Genomic DNA, 17606 nt, shown 5'->3' with positions numbered 1-17606 from the left:
TCTATGCTATGATGCCAGTGAAAATCCATATAACTCTTCCATTTTAAAATTATATACATCTGACCTTTGGTCGAAATATGTTCTTTGTCCTGACTTTTGTGTGTTTTTGTGAGTTTTGTTGATCAAACAGAAATATACCTTTAGTATAGGCTCCTGTCATAATAAATGGCCTATGTGGAAATACTGAAGCAGCCACAGCAGATTTTAGGGAGTATGAAGAAAAAGTCAGCAAAACTGAGTTGGAAACACTTATGGGATAGAGAAGGACAATATATCAATTTAAAAGGAGCTACATTAATGGGAGTTGTGCACACTCAGAAGAAGTGAGCATACACCAAAGTATCTATATAACATGCTTCCTTATTTGAAAAAGGATAGATTTTACAATTATCATTGGGACAAGCAGCCAGTGGAATAAAATACATAAGTTATTATCTGGAGAAATTCATAATAACGAACTGCCATGAGGGAAAGGAATATAGGACTTTCATAGAACAGGGAAGGAAATAAAAGTCCTTACACAGTGACACAAAAGATTTCTAAGTTAAATTCTGCCAGCAGCATATGTTCTGTATGCTTTGGAAAAATAATGGAAATAATATGTTTTCTATAGAAGTTCACTTGGTAAAACAATTGGATATTACCTAATGAGGCAACGGTATTTAAGATAAGAAAGCTGGTCCAAGATGCAAACACGTCTAAGTTGCCACAATTTTCCAGTGACCTTCTAGTAATCTTGGATGAATTTAGAAACCAGACAAAGGTATTATTTTTATCTGCAGGTAGCTAAAATTTGTACTATTTTTATTGTTGCCTTTTGGGGAATCCATGAGGCTCCAAATGGTCCTTTCACACTAATCTACTTCAAGGTTGTGGAAGGAAATCAAGAAGAGAAAAGATTTTTTTTTAAGACACTGGACTGGGAGTTAGGAGACTTCTGAAGAGCTTGTTGGGAAGTGATTATTTTTTTCCTAAACTTCAGTGGTAGCCTCCCTGACCCTCTACCATCTCTTTCTAAAGCTTCTGGCTGCTGCTGGCTGACTTCTAGCATTTTCTACCCAAGTAGAAATTTTAGTTGAAAGTGTTGAAACTGTTTCAGGTAGCAACTAGATAAGGGGTGTAGTTGCTACTGGCCTGCAGAACTATATCATCTGGTCCACCATGCTGTTTGTGGGTCACAGACAGGTGTGCCATATGCACCATGTACTGGCCCCAGCCTGGCACTCTACATATGGCACACCCCAGGTGGTATGTGCATTGTGTGCATCACTCAAGGCTGGTCTGGATTACACACTATATTCAGTGCTCATGCTGGATTGGCTTTGCCTGCTGGATCCAGGGCCAGTCCACATCAAGCCTACATACCAGCTCCACATGTTGGATCCAGACTTCAGGCATGGTACAGTGCAGGTACCATGTGTATCATATGCTCCAGACCTGCCCTGTACATCATGTGTAGCATTGTCTCTACCTGGCCTATGGGATGGATTAAGTTTGCCACCCCTGAACTAGATTTTGTGATAGAGTGGTGACATTGTTAGTCATCTAGTCCAGTGGACAACTGGTCCTATATTGCAGTAGAACTAATAATAACGATAACAGAATTCTGGAATTTCTCCTTGGGAAAACACTCTTAGGATTGCGTATCCTTGCTTGTAAACCCAGCTTTGTCCAATGGAGTCTGCTTATGGTTTCCCAATGAGTTAATGCCTTACTTCACTCAAAAGAAGTGTCCCTATTTTACTTCAGAAGAATGTTACATCTTTTTTTATAAAACATTCTGCTTTCTTTTACAACTTCCCCAAATGGTACAATAACTGTATTGTACCCTATTACTGTTTTTTACCCTTATTCCAAAGTTTTATGACATCTTTTTCTAACCCCCCACCAAATAATAATAATTAAAAAACCCAGGCAAGGTAACATTGCAAGCCTGGGGCAGGGAAAGACATTCTTTAGCTAACTATGGACTATTTTTTAAACAAAGCAGTCATGCCAATAATTAATGCACCATTTTCTCAAAAAGCAAAAGCCGAGGATGCTGCACAGTGTCTTGTCCTCTGCCCCTAACCCTCTTAGCAGGTAGAATAAATCCTATTTGTGGCCACACATTTGGTAGATGGAGAAAACATAGATTTAAATAGCTATCTCACATCCTAATAATACCTTTGTCAGTATGTAGCTTTGAATCTAGTGCTTTGGTCTGCCCAGTGTAGTGGCTCACCTCGGACTGCCACCACCCCAGTGAAACTTTGGGGTAGACATACGTGGTCAGAACCCACAATCTGAATCTAGGGACATGCCCATTCCCTGCCATCAGAGTGACCAGTCAAGGTCAGCTGACCTCTTACCCCTTCCCCTAAAAACCCTGATCCAGAAGGGGAAGTGTCTGGGCAACAAGGTGCAAGCTTGTACCTGGGCTGCTGTACTCTTGGGTCTGTACTGCTACTGACTTTAATGGATTCTCTGAATACCTAACCCATCTAGCTTCTTGACCTCATGCTCTGCCTGACTCTCTGGGCCTTTATCTCAGTTCCCTGGCCAGATCTCCTGGATTCTGACTCCTTGGCTTCTCCTGACCCTGAGGTGATCCCAGACCTGGCTGCCCATAGCCTGACATGACACACCTACTGGTCTAAGAAAACCCACAAATTATACTCCATGCCAAATTATACTCTCCCCCGCCCCCAAAAGAAAGAACCAGTATGTTCAGTGAAAATTCATTTTAAAAACAGAGAATGGTAGATTTTTGCCTAACATAGAAACAAAAATCCCATGGTTTTGGCAGTAAGTCTGCTGCAGTAAAAAAAAAAAAAAAAAAATCATCAAACCACTAGCAAATGAATGTGAAATGGTGATAGGCTCTGAGATGGCCATTCCTGGAATAACCGTAAAGGCAACAAAATAAAAGTGAGTTGTCTTTATGTCTCTACGATAGTGGTCTAGTGGTCAACACAGCAAAAAAGTAAACTGAGCCAAGGCTGTTCCAACTGTACAGACTAAAAAGTATACATAAGGAATGGAAGAAGGAACCAGAGGAAGCCATTATATGAGATGTTTGGGCAAAAACAATTGATGGATGTTGTGCAGAGACAACAGAGTGGGTTTAAACTGAAAAGAGATGGAGTAACAGAATATTTTCATATGAAGCTTGAGCTTTATGCTTACAAAGAGCATCTTTTAAAAAAAGATGGAGTAGTGAGTCTCTGTCTTGTGCTTGATTTAACATTGAGTTTTGTTCAGTTTGCTTTTGATATATTCAGGAGTTTTTTAATAATATAGTTGCAAGTCAGCTAGGATGGATGAGTTTGACTTTCTGACAAATCAGTGATTCTTCACTCGGATCTGTTTTGTTGTTTAGTTGCAGAAAACTATATGACATCTCTGTCTAGTTAATGTCAAAATAAGGTGCTGGCTGGAATTTTAGGAAGATTTATTGTTGGCTGCTTTCATGACATATAACTTGCTTCCAATATTTTATTCTGCCTGTAAATGAGGAGGAGGTAGCTTCTCTATCTCAACCCACATAATGGCAAATGGCAGAAATTATATTTTGCTTCCTTTTTGGAGATTCAGATAAATATAGCATTGGTCTCTGATACTAAAAAAAAGTCAAACTTGGAAGATGCCTATACAGATTTTGACAATGTGTGATATAGTACTGATATATACAACATGGCCTAAGCCCTTTCTGAGGAGTACTATATTAGGTATTAGATATTCTGGTCCCTGTTAATTCTCGTTTGTATAAAACTGATTTCTAATGCAGACTTTTTCTTCCTTCCCAGAATGCTTTTTGAGAGGTTGGCCCGTTGAAGTGTACTGAATTATGCCGCATTAGCCCTGGTCTAGCCACTTTACAACTGGCAGCGATTTGTTAAACTTTCCAGTTGCCATCTGGTAAGTGCATTATTATATTTCTCCTTGGTTTCTATTTTTATTGCTGAGGAGGTCCATATGAAAGTATAATCAAAGTATTAATGCATGGATATTATATGTTATAGTCACAATTAACATAGTCTGATTCTGTAAAGAGTTTGTAGGAGATGAAAGGGAGAAATGAGAAAGCTAATGTGTATACTGTTAACATAGAGGTTAAAACTAAAAAAAGCAAATTACCCCCCATGCCCCCTCACCTAAAAAAATAAAACCAAACCCTAACAATCTAGTGGACTCTGGATATGTTCCCTGGTTCCAGTGTTGAGAAGAGTTGTTGTTGTTGTTGTGTTTTGGGGTTTTTTTTCTCGTGGGGGGAGGAGGGGGAGTTCACCTAAAGCAAAACAGCATCCTAAATAAGAGCCTTTACTGACTTATACATGGGTTACTGTCCTGTAGTGTACTGTTTTGTACTGACCTAGGAGACCTAATTTGTAGACAGGGTCACTAGGACTATTTTAGGCCATAAACAGCATTCAAATCTACTGGGATTTTTTTTTTCTCTCATAATAGAAAAACTTACTGGGAGAGGAGTATACAAATGTTCCAGGGACTGGGCACTTCCAGTGTCACAGAGCCCATGCTGCTGATACCACACAGCCAGAGGACTGCTGTGCATGTATCCCAGTGTGCTTTGCAGGTTCTCCAGCCTTTAGAAACTGCCAGGAGCAGCTAAGTATTCAGGACACCATTGAATGGCTGCCTACCTGGGGTACCATGCCTTCCTGGGAAACCTCTGCCCACAACCCCCTCTCCCTATTTTGAGAGCTGGTCCCTTCTAAGTAACAATCCTAGAAATTTTTACTCCAGAACCTTGAATGGATCCTTACCCCTTCTGTACCAGCTGGCTCAGCGATGATACATGTGTGCACAGCCAAGTTGTGTCTGACTGGGTCAGGTTTCTCCTTCTCCTAGGGAACCTGTATTCAAAAGCAGCCTTTGAGTAAAGCACAGGACACATGAAGTGTCTGGGCTTTCCTGGCCCCAAAGCTGTCAGGGGCCATGATTCACTCCACTTTTGACAGGAAGAGTAGAGTCATCTATGTCATTAACTGTGTCCCCTGAATCATAGGCCACATCCAGACAAGAACGGTAGTGTAGTATGTGGTGCTGCAGATCCATCTACAGTGCCCCACACCACACGTTCAGGTATTTTCCATGCTGCTGCCTGGAAATCCGGGGGTCAAAAAACCCACACAGAAGAAAAGTGGGGCACCACATGTGGAGGCAGTGCATGCTGCCCAAAACCAGAGCCTGGCCAGCCAGAGCCACACTCTGACTGCTGGACGGGTTCCCAGCTGCTGGAGTGATGCAGCTGCAGCTCCCCAGGACTGCAAGTAAGGTTACTGGGCCAGCCTTCCCTACCCCACCCAGGGTAACCTGCCATGCACCAGAAGGTACACAGTACCAGCGTTCCTCAGGGAAATCAAGCAGTGAGTTGCACAAGGTGTCCTGCTGCTAGTTGTCCTTGAGGAACCAAACATCCACACTTACCTGTACTTCGCATTGCTCATTGCCCAGTATGACATGCTGGGATGCTGTAGGGCAGTGCTGTGGCTTGTCTTGCAAAGGAAAATATACAGATGTTCTTTCTACCAGAAGAAGCTCTCTCAGAAAAAAAGATCTATGGGTTGGGGAGGTATATTTTTCCTCCAGGAGATACCTCATGAATGTCTTCATACTCCTATTTTCTACTGCAAAAGCAGAAATACTCCCAGTATAAATGTAACACTTGTATGTGGTCTTAGGTGCATGTAAAAACATAATACTACAGTATAGACTTCAGTACATACTGAAAGTTGGAACAGAAATTCAGTTGAAATTTTAATAAGTTTTAAGTTTGTTGCAACTTTTGTACTGCCTGTCTCTTGAGCTTGAGAAACAGACCTATGAGAGGCTAACACAAAATATTAGTCATATTTCAGTCATCAAGAGCATTCTTGGAGAATCTTTTGAACTCTTAACCAAGGAAGGCAGAGAACAGCAAAATAGAAAATATTTTAAAAGGTTTCATTTAACATTTTAAATGAAACATTTTTAAATTTTGTATTTTCTGGTTTAATGCAAACATTAAATGCAACTAGATTTAATGCAAACATTGAAATAAATCCAAACATTTAAAAGATTTAAGTTTGTGTTATCTTAAAGGAAAGGCAAAAATTGGGTTATTCTATATGTACCTTTCTAGGTTAAGCCCAGTCATAAACAAAAGTATAACATCTGTTTGCTGAGGAATTAGACTGTGGTACCCAAATCTCATTAGTGATAATCAAGCCAAGTATTCTCTTAGCCAGGTTCTCCCCAGTCTCAAAGTTTCTTGTTAAATCTAGTTATGGATCAACATCCTTGGATTTGATTTGATTTTAGATTGGTGTGTACAACCTGTAGCAGCACCTACAATGACTTCTTTATCCTCCCTTGGACATCCATTTATCCTTGTGCTCACATTCTTATGGATTTGTTTATTTCTGCTTAATCCCTCTAGCTTCTCATGTTTAAGTTCTTCTCCCTACAATAGTTTAGTTTAGTATACAATATCACCTCAACTGGTGTATCTGTTTCTCCCCTAATACTAACTCAGCAAACAAGTTTACTGGATTTTCTTTTTAAGTAGAATTGCATAAAATACCAGTCACTGTGGAATTCCTTTGGAATAGGAGAAAAAAAAATGCTCACAATGAACTCTAGTGATTTACTCGTGCAGAATCTGTGACTTTTGAGTTTCTTTATTTTTACTGCTGGAGGAATACACTTTTAGCTGCATTTGTACTGCACATCTGAGACATTGTTACTATAGCCAGATGGAAATAAATAAGCCTTTAATTCTCTTGGATTTCTTCAGATGCTTTGCCTCTCTCAGGTGCCTAATTTTGAAACCCAGCCATGATTTTAGGGCACCTGTATCTAAAAGTTCCAATGCAGGTGAGATGCAAATGAGTTTCAAGGGAAAGAAAGAAAAGAAGCAGCAATATTGTTTATATCTGCAATGTATTGTACATGTACAAGTTTTATTTCAAGTATTTTTATCTTTGTGATCTGTATTCCTTTTCCCATCTCACTCCATAAAACCATTACTGAAGAAGTAATCCCGAAAAACTGCAAACTCAATCCAATGTATAGCTGTAATAATAAAAAAGAAAATAATATCCTTGAACATTTTTTTAAAGATATTTCATGAAACTAAGCATTTTAAAACGGGTCCAGTTTTCTCTGCAATTTTATTCCGTGTGCACCATGTTGCACCAACCTTATGTGTTCAAACATCATGAGGTGGGGGCTGCCGAAATATTGCATTTCCTTAGCAACAAAAATATATGAAAAAGGACTTCTAGTTTTTCTGTATCTCTGACATTATGGACATTCCTTTTGAAAATAATAATAATAAGGAAACATACAGGGTTTTTCCTTTTGACTGTCCTCCGGAATTTAATGGAATATATTGTATTTGTGCCTCAGACTTCTACAGCTAGTTGAGGACAGGGTGATAGTGATGATAAGGAATCCCACTAAATATATGGAGTTCTATTTATTTTGGTGTTCTGGTTTTTGAGCCTTTAGAGGTTACATTTTCAACTTTTTTTTTTTTTCCCCTGCAAATACCAGAAACTTTCTCACTATGAGAGTAGTTGGAAAAGATTACCCAGAGATGTTGTGGCATCTCCATCTTTGGAAGTTTTTTAAGAGCAGGTTAAACAGACATTTGCCTGGGGTAACTTAGACATGAATGACTTCATCTTCCAACCCTACTTTTCTCTGTTTCTATCACAATAGTGTTTAGAGGCCTCAAATGAGACTGAGACTGCACCAAACTAGGTACTGTATAAATGCAAAGTAAGAAAAATTTGAAGCATCTAAATAAAAAAGATGGGCAAAGATTGTGCATGACAGAAGGAAGAAGAGGCATAGAAACAGGAGGTTTATAATACAAAGTTATACAGCAGGTCACTGGCAGAGTCAACAGAACTCATATTCTAGTGTTCTATGTACAGCATGGAGACTTAAGGGTATAATCAGACTATATGCATTAAGAATTATTTGGCATGGAATAAAGATTAAGGAAATATTTTAAACTATTTCATATTGGTGTAAGATAAAATGCTAAAACTTAAAGGGATGGATGAAGGGGGAATGTCAAAGGGTACAAATCAATAGGGGTATGTGAAGCAGGCCCTACTGGATTTGGATTTGGCCTGATTCAGGGACAGTGATTCAATTTGCTGATTCAGATCACGTCCTTGATTTGATTCAGCCAGATCTGAAGATTTGATGCTGATTTGGAGAATCAGTGATTCAGATATAGACACAGCTTTAAATGTTTTTTTCCACATACCTCGAGGTACCAGCGTGGCTCAAATTCTGTGATGCTGGGGCAGATGGAGCATCCCACAGGAGTTGGGGGGAGGGGGGGGGCACCACATGCTCAGCAGTGAATCTGAAAGTGTACTGGAAGTACTTCTGGTCCACTTCCGGGTCCACTGGGCAGCACACTGGGGGGGGGGGGGGGGAGGGCCTGCATCCCTCTGCTTGTTATATTGGGGATCGGCTGTGGGTGGACCCTGGATGCCCCCCCAGACCCAGGAGGCACCAGTTGCTAAGCCGAGGAGGTGTCAGGGAGGGGCCCTGTACGCTCTCCAGTGGACCAGAAGCACTTCCGGGTCCACTTCCAGGTCTGCTGCTGAGCATGCTGGGGACCCCTCCACACACACTTCTGTGGGACACTCCATATGTCCCAGGATTGCAGCATTCATGAGCTGCCTGCTATCTAGAGGTATGTAGAAAAAACATTTAAAGCTGTGTCTATGTCCGAATTGCTGAATCTCTCTGAATTAATTCAGAGGGTTCAGATTTGATTTGGGGAGATTAAAGGGTCCCATGATTTGATTCGGCCACTGAATTGGGCCAAATCTCCACCGAATTGAATCGAGGACCAAAACTTTGCACAGCCCTACAAATCAGTAGAATTTTTAAATCTTGTAGCCTGGACATATGACATACTTACACTAGAGTAATGGGCCTTTCTTTTGGTGTAAACAAGGAACCCGAACACAAGCAGGCACGTATAAAGCCCTGTACAGGCATAATTCACTTGGATCTAGTATGGAATTGTCAGAAAAATCAAGATTCAATTTTTACTGGTGAAATATACATCAATATCCCAAGAATGTATTTGAGGCCTTCCCTAGCGTAGTATTCACTCAAGGCAGACAGACTATGACTTTTTTTTTTTTTTTGACACCACCTAATGTAAATGTATGTAATAGTTTCCCAAAATATTAAACTACCCAAAATAACTGCTTATCTGTGGGTGCATCTACATGTGCCATTAAGGTGCTTTAATTGCACATATAGATGCTCAAACTGCGGTGGTCCAGGGTGCACATGTAGATGCTGTACCCAAGACTGATGTAATTTGAGCTAGGGCAGAGTAGCCCTGGGCTGGCAGGATGTCTAGAGTGGTCAACCCTGGGTTCTGGGAGGTGGTGTCAGGCAGCAGAGGGTCTGGCAGGAGCACAAGAGTGCCCCAGCATGCAGATCCCTGTGACTAGGCATCACACAGGGTCTGGCCCCCCTGCTGCCTGGGATGACCAGGTGCAATGTACACCTGGGTCAGTGTTTACACATGCATGAAGGTGCAGTTATCTTCATCACGGTAAGCTACTACTGTCCCTAACAATACTGTGTTATGGCAGCAAAAATTAGTTTGCTACAGTCTAATAGCATTGCATGCATTGACTGTGATACTTTACAATACAACAAATTAGTCTACTGCACAGTTAAGCATACATGTAGTGTATCCTGTTTGCTTAAAATCACAATATAACTTGCATCACTGTATAAAACTTCTGTAAATTTCACCAGACTAAAGGTATCCTGGGTCCTTAAGAATGTCAGTTGGTCAGTCCCATTTTAAAATTTCATCTCTAATAGCTGTGCTATTCAGGGCTTGCCTATTCCTGATGGCCAAAGGTAATGCTGCAGAATCCTTGCTTTCCATACATTCTTGTACAATCTGCACTAAATCAATCAACATCTAACCAACATTCTCCCCTGTCATGGCCATTTTGGTCAACCACTCAACAGCATTATCCTTTTGAAATGGCCCAAACTGCTTCCCTGCTGCTCTAACCAGTCCAGGCATAAAAGGGATGATGGCTGTCTCCACCATATCACCCCCCCCCCCCTTAACCTTGGCCTAACCACCTCTTTGAACCAAATGGGGACCACTGGCTCCCTCTCCTCTGGAGCAGCAGGTCCACTAGGCTGTGTCTCAGCAGCTTTTAATACAGTGTTCCCGCTTTTCAAGCTAAAGGTTCTGTCACATGAGGAACTTAAATCACTGGAGCTCCCTGTCCTGCACAGGCCCTATACCCTCTCTAGTACACACTCTCCTTCCCCTTTAATTCAGCCACATACTTTTCATAAGTCTGAAGCTGGCCTGTCAAGTCCAAAATCCTTCTCTTGCATAGATCATGGCACACTGGCATTTCTTGTGTAACAACAGCGGCACACTGACAATTCCTGTATATGCTGCCTTCGCTTTATGCAGAATGCAGCTTCCAGATCTTTTGCTTCTTGTCTCCAAAGCTTTGTTGCATCTGCCTCTAATATGATCTCCTTTTTAGCCATGTCTAAAAGCGTTCTTAAGCTCTATGATTTCCTTAGCCTCCCTCCAGAAAGATCCCTGCAGAGCTTGGACCTTTGTCTGTCAGCGCTCAGTCTCATCCTGCCTACATTGTTTGAGTGCTATGATTTTATTCCTTAGGGTTTTTACCAAACCCGTCTATTTCCTAGCTTTGTCAGCCAATTCTCACACACATGTAAATAACCCTAGAGTGGCTGATTTAATACCAGTCTTCTCATCCCTTTTCTTCTTGCGAGAGATGGCAGGCATGGTTCAGTATCTTTTTTCATTCGGCAGTTCATTATCTGTCAACTCCATTCTGTTTCCAAAATATCAACCTCTGGGCAAGGAACTCCTAGGCATGTTTGTTCCTGAAGCAGGGTTCCACCCAATCCTCAAAAACCTCAATAGCACATTTCCCTGGACCTCTGGCCTTGGCTACCATTGCTGAACTGCCCATTTCAATTGCAGCTTCACTGCACATGACTCAGACACCAAAAGTGCTTGCTAGATAAAATGGCATGCTCTGATTCTCTGTCTCTCTGTGACAGGGTATAACTTACTACTGCAAGTCACTCCAAAAGTGTATATAAAATCCAATAAACTCCCCACAATCCAGTGTACTCCCCAAAAGATCTCAGCACAAATACCCTGTGTGTGGTGACTACTCCTTGGGTCAAATGTCCCCTGGACTGGCACACTACAGTATGATTCTAGCACAAAAATTAACCACTTTATGCCCACCCAGGGATGCCAGTCTGTAAGGCAAACACTGCCAGGTGTCCTGGACACTGACCACCTATGAGAAATCAAAGGGGCAGAGGGTTGTGAGGCCTCCTCGGACAGCCAGGGCCTTTCATGTGTTATCTCTGTTAGGGGTGGATTTTGGGGTCCAGGATATACGTAGAGCTACAACTCACCCTCATATACCCTACAAATACACAGAGACTCCAATAAAGTTAAAAAAAAATATTATAAACTCACGATCACAACAAAAACAAGATCAACAGTAGGAAACACATAACCTCAAGCATTAACTATATACACTGGTTAACTTCAATACACCATAACCAGGGGGCAGCGGAAAGCAGCATCAGGACCTACACAGGCTCATTGAGCTGGAGTGACAGTCAGGGCCTCAGTCTTTTCCCTCAGAGGGTCTCAGACCGAGAGTGAGGGAAGGGTGATAATTACCAGTCCAATGGATGATTGAGATCCCAATCCAATAATGCTTTTATGGGTAAGTATCCCATTTATTCCCTTTGACAGGTAAGTATCCCCAATTAATCCAATCCAATAGGGCACCTCTCTCTCTGTCACTGCTACAGTCACTGCTCATACGCCTCAGACACGCAGGTATGATCACCAACCAAGTAAGCTCACACACCATTCAAACCTCAAGTACTCTCAGGCATCCATATTCTATTTGTGCACTGAATCACATGTCAGGATTCCATAAATAGTCACCAAAATCACACCATGTGTTGGTCAGTCTTCTCATCAATCACACGCATGTGCACATGACACCCTACTCTTGTGCTCTCAGAATTCAGGTGCAGCACATGGCAGTTGACTGGACTGTACAAGCTATTGCACAGGCTCTCCAGATGTAGGTGGGTCACTACCATCATCAAGGTAGAAAATTCAGCTATTCTAGAAACTTCCCACCTCTAATCAGTGAGCACATGCTCAAGAGGGATCTCATGTTATGGACCATATCCAACACCATTTCTGTCTTCATCACATTATTCTGTGGTTTTTTTAAGGCCTCTGGTATACATTCTTTTAAAGGCACCATTGGTTCTAAGACTCAATCCCAACAGTTGTACCTCCTGCCATGCCATGTGTGCATGGCAGAAGGTGCTAGGTTGGAATCAGGTGCCAGATACCAATGTTGCCCTTTCTACTTGCCAGCTCAAGAGGAGCCGAGGCCCATGATTGCTTCTGACCTGGCTGGGAACTCCAATCAGCTGACTGGGGTTACCAACCACTGGACCACATGGTGTCCTCTCCTGGCTGGGAATTCTGATCATCTGACAGGGCTCCCAGCCAGGAAAGGACCTGGAGTGCTCCTCAAGCTGGGATCACTAATTGCCCAATAGGACTTTCAGCTGGGAGAGTATATAGTGTGCTCCCCCGGCTGGCAGAGCTGATTAGCTCCCAGGTGTGGGAGTTCAGGATGTGCTCCCTGGCTAGAAGCCCCAGTCAGATGACGGGCCTCCCAGCTTCTGGAGCACATGGGAGTTTTGAAAGGTCTGCATATGCTCCAGAAGCTAGGCACTGCCTAAATGTTAAAATCAGGGCATGATATGTACCATCCAGAAACTTTTATTACATATTTTGTGTAATAACTTTGTGGCCCCTTCCCCATTTTATCATCCCATTAATTGATTGGGCGTGTGGTCAGGTTGTTGCCCTGTGGGGTCAGGCCAACTTTCAGGATCTCAATATTGCACTGTTAGACAGGAGGGTATAACACAATTGCACATATACAAACACACAAATCAATTATGTGCATACACATGCACACTACCAGCTCAGGCACATACACATCCAAACCAGCCTAGGCACATGCATACCTATCACCAATTCAAGCACATACACTATACACCCCAAAAGTTAGACACAGATCACTAATTCGTATATCATGCACACAATGCCGTATGTATATGTGTATGTATGTGTGTGTGTGTGTGTGTGTGTGTGTGTGTGTACGTACACACACACACATACACACACAATGGCAGCAGGGGTTAGAGAGGCTTGGTGCAGGGGCTCAAGTCCGCTGAAGTCCAAGAGGAGAGAGAGAGAAAGAGAGAGAGAGTCCAAATTGTAGGAGGAGGTGTGCAGGTAATAGCTACCTCTCTCAGGCTGGAAGTTGATCCTCAATGGCCAGTCGCATCAGGGTCTCCTTCAGTTCAGTGTTGTCCAGAGGGGGTTGCTGGCAGGGCGTGAAGGTGACGTGAAGCTGGTCTGGTCTGGATGGAAATGACATTCCCACTGGGTCTGTCCTCACTGCCCCTTTTTATAGGGGCAGACCTTGTGTGACCCTAGTGACAGGAGGCATGCCTAGGCAAGGGTCTGCCCCTGGCGTACTGAGTGTGTGTGCTCCATGCAGGGAAGTGCAGTTTCAGGTGTCTGTAATGATGAGAGTTGCTGGTTCTGCAGGGTCTTTTGTCTTTCAAATTCTGGGTTCTTGTCTCTGTTCCTGGGTGAGGTCTGTGGTTCCTGGATGAATCAATGCGAGGTGATGACCCAGTCATTACAGGCCATTTAGTAGAGGCCCCCTACCATTGTATTTCAATCATTCCCAATCATTCTCATTCATCCAGGAACCAATTTACATGGGAGGAGAACAGTGAATCATATCGTTGCAACATGGGATGCCCAGGCAGAGGGCAGAAGATGGAGGCTTGACATATAAAATGGAAACTTGACATGACTTTGGTTCACTTACAAACACAGGCCTAAACCATACAATATCCATATGAAACAATAAAAATCAATACGAAAATGTATAACAATACAATATACAACAGTAAAATTAATACAAGCCTAATAATAATACAATATAAAACAGTGGATATCCAAAACCAAAAACTTGCTACCAAAATAAAAATGTTTAAAGCTTATTCTAAGTCTGAGCTCACTTATACTTATCTATAGGGAATAGAGAGGGAGAGAAAAAGTCAGAAATGGTTGGGAAGGGGAGGGAATACATTTTAAAATAAAATAAAAAAAAAAGAAACTGGGGGTTTTGCTACAAGAAATGGTTAATCACATCTTAAGTGACATCTTAATGTCTATCAGGAACCTTAGATGCAAAGTTTCTTCTTTTTAGTTCTTTTGGTTTGTATGGGCATGTCCTCACATGTATTTATGTGCACATAAACTTAATGCACCTTTGCTTAAGGCACATTAAGGTAATTTAGGCATGAGTCTACACATGGAGGTACTAATACACATTAAGGTGCATTAAATTTAGGCATGAATAGTTAAGCCACATTTATGCATATACAGACACGCTAATGCACATTAACATGGTGTGTATTCATTGACGCACACCCTGTTAATGCACATTAGTGTATCTCCATGTGGGCTAATGTGCCTCAGCTATTCATGCCTAAATTCAATACCTGCTTTATGCAGGCATCAAATTTAGGCTCACATAGCCTTAAATCACTATTTTTAAGGCACATGTGTATCTATATGGGCGTGCCCTCAATGCGCCTTAAAAATGGTGATTTAAGGCTAAGTCTGCTTAAAAGAGGCACATGTAGACATGCCCTATGACTACTTTGTGCATTTTTTTACTGAGTTTGTATTTATTGTTGTAATTTTTCAAGTGTAATTGACTGAAATCTGCTAATGATATATCTGGTACAATTCCAGAAGGCTAGTGTACTGCACTGTCTGTCACACATTTTGATAATGAAGTAGCTGAGTAATCCTTATGGGGTTTTTTCTGCTTTTGTTGGAAAAGTATCTATTGAAAACACAGGAATTTTTCTGTGTGAAGAAGGTAATGAGAGATGCCAGATGACAAAGTGTATGACTCAACAGTTTCTATGTAAGCTTATTTATTCCTTTGGTCTTGGTAGTAGATAGTATGTCTGATCTCTTGTTATGAAGCTCTGATATATTGTGGGTAAAATGAAAGCCATTAATTTTACAGAACGCTTTATTTGCAGATGTGATGTGATATAGCATAGCTCTCACTTAAGATGTAGGATTTTACCACCTGCAAGAAAGTACTGGTAGAGAAAGTAGAGGGATTACATTGATTTATTTACTTTCCATAGCAATTGTGCAATTATATTCAAACTGATAATCAGTATCCAAAGGCAAGGGCAGAGCTTCATTAAATGTAACAGTGAAAATAATTAATACTTAATCATAATATCAAGAATTGATACAAATATGTTCAATAGGTTCTTGTGAAATAATTAAATGGTAGCAGCAAAGATCAGGTATATAGTCAGCCGCTGAAATAAGCACAAATAATAAAAATATACTTCATCTTTCTGGGGAAAGTTGTTAAATACCTCTTTTCCTGCCTAACATTTGAGGCTATAATTTATCTTAATGTAGAGAGAAAATTGTACCAATCTCCATGGTCATCACCATACATGGCTTGTCTACAGGTGCTGGTAATATGCAGAAGAACATAAATGCTTCTAAAAATAGTCTCTTTATACTTGAAATATAATGTGCACATATGCTCATGAGTTTAAATGCTTGTTTAATATGTGCAGTAGGTGGAAACAATGCCATATGCTGCATTTTGCAAGGGAAAAAAAGATTTAATCCTACATTTCAGTGGGTGTCTACATGCCTTATGACAGTTTTGCAAAAGCTGCTATGAAACATACCAGCACAAGTGCATTAACTCTTCCTTATGGCAATAATGATAAAAATATATATTTTGTTCTTGCTAAAAAAAAATTATTTCACCTGAACAGAGTTTTATAAATATTTCTAAGGAAAGAATAACCCCATCTAACTTATGCTGCCTGGTTTTGTGGCCCTGAGTTTGAGAAACATGATAGTAAAATCAGAATGAGGGAAGTTTTCCGGCATATGCTTCAGAGGAGAACCTTTAGTCTTGTGTCTCCTTTGCAAATACTTCATTTTTTACCTTATGAAATAGTCATCTCTAGGTTTACACTTAAGTCAGGGACCCATGGGTAGGAGAGAACACAGTAAAAGAAGACTCACAAGCATGAGCATGGCTATAAGGGAAACTGATGGCCATAATCAGCATGAGTAGGGCAATGATTGGGGCCAAATGGATACATCTGGTGAAAGGGGCACAAGGAGCATGAATTCCTCAAGAGAAAGAAAAGGAGGAACACCAGGAAGAGTAGAGGTGCCAAAGAACTTATCCCAGCCTCAGTGGGTTCAATCTCTGTAGCACCAGAATAACATTCCATCAAGGTGTGGCAGGCAGGATAGAGGGGAACCAGAGGACAATGGACAGGCAGGATTGGCTCAGCCCACAAGAAGGTGCTACAGCAAGGGTGGGCAAAATATGACCTGTGGGCCAGATGTGACCTGCAGAGGGACTTTTTCCAGCCTGTGGAAGGTCCCTCAGTCTCACCTAGGCATGGTGCCATCTTGTTTGTGGCATGTCCCACTACCCTGTGGGCACACAGCAGGGCTGGGGTGGCTTCACAGCTGGACTGCCTTTCTAGACATCCCAGGCAGTGGCTGCTACTTCAGGGTGCCAGCGCCACTGGCCCCAGCACTGTGGTACTAGCAAGGACATGTGCACACAGCCCCAACCCTCAACCCGTGCTCGCTTCAGACTCAGCCTGGCAAAGTGGTCTAGCTCCAGATGAGCCAGAACCCATGCACATAGCCTTGACCCCCCTCCCCCCGCGCACACACACATACACACACCTGCTCTAAGCTCACCTACCCATGCTGAGCAGTGGCAGTAGCAGTAGCGGCCTGGAAAAAGCTTTTGCTTGGCATGGGGGTGGTGGGGAGGAGACACAGGGCTTGTAGACTCTGGGCTGTTGCCGGTGAGGGGTGAGGGTGCTGAGCAGCCCACAGCAGCTCCTCAGAACTGCATGTGTGGCCCATGGGCCCAAATAATTGCCTCCCCCTGTGCTACACCTATGTGGAAACAGGAGAGATTACACCAGCCAGACAGTAACAAATTGGCTTTCTTTCAAATCCATCTCTAAAACTCTCCATTATTATGATGCCTACAGAAATCTTAGTGTGTTGCTTTTGCTACTGAAGATTGTCTCATTGCTTCCCTAACATGTTGTCTGTCCTGTTTCCTGCAAGGTTTACAAGTTCCTTAAGGTGTTTCATGTTTTTTGTATGATGACTAACAGAGTGCCACTCTGATCCATGGTCAAGACTTTAGTTGATATCTTAATGCAAATGATAACAATATAATTCCTTTTCATATGCTAGATATACATTTAATATGCTATTATATTTTGTGATGAATGCAAATATGTGCATATAGAACAAATTGCAGCATCTGGATGAGCTGTTAGGTTGCCTGCTTGGTACTACCTCAGTTCCATCT

The 17606-nt window shown here is 41.8% G+C and overlaps 1 protein-coding gene across 1 annotated transcript in view; it reads left to right on the top strand.

Moving 5' to 3' along the window:
- CDH12 (cadherin 12) overlaps window positions 1–17606 on the top strand; it is a 976881-nt gene that overhangs the window by 239681 nt on the left and 719594 nt on the right. The window contains exon 2 of the mRNA XM_059728628.1: window positions 3789–3900. The gene's annotated coding sequence lies outside the window, so the exon portion shown is untranslated. The remainder of the gene's footprint in view (window positions 1–3788; window positions 3901–17606) is intronic.

The sequence above is a fragment of the Alligator mississippiensis genome, chromosome 5, assembly GCF_030867095.1.
Source record: "Alligator mississippiensis isolate rAllMis1 chromosome 5, rAllMis1, whole genome shotgun sequence".
Taxonomy (NCBI): Eukaryota; Metazoa; Chordata; order Crocodylia; family Alligatoridae; genus Alligator; species Alligator mississippiensis.
Note: the sequence above shows the minus strand (reverse complement) of the source record. Positions and strands in the feature narration are given on the sequence as shown.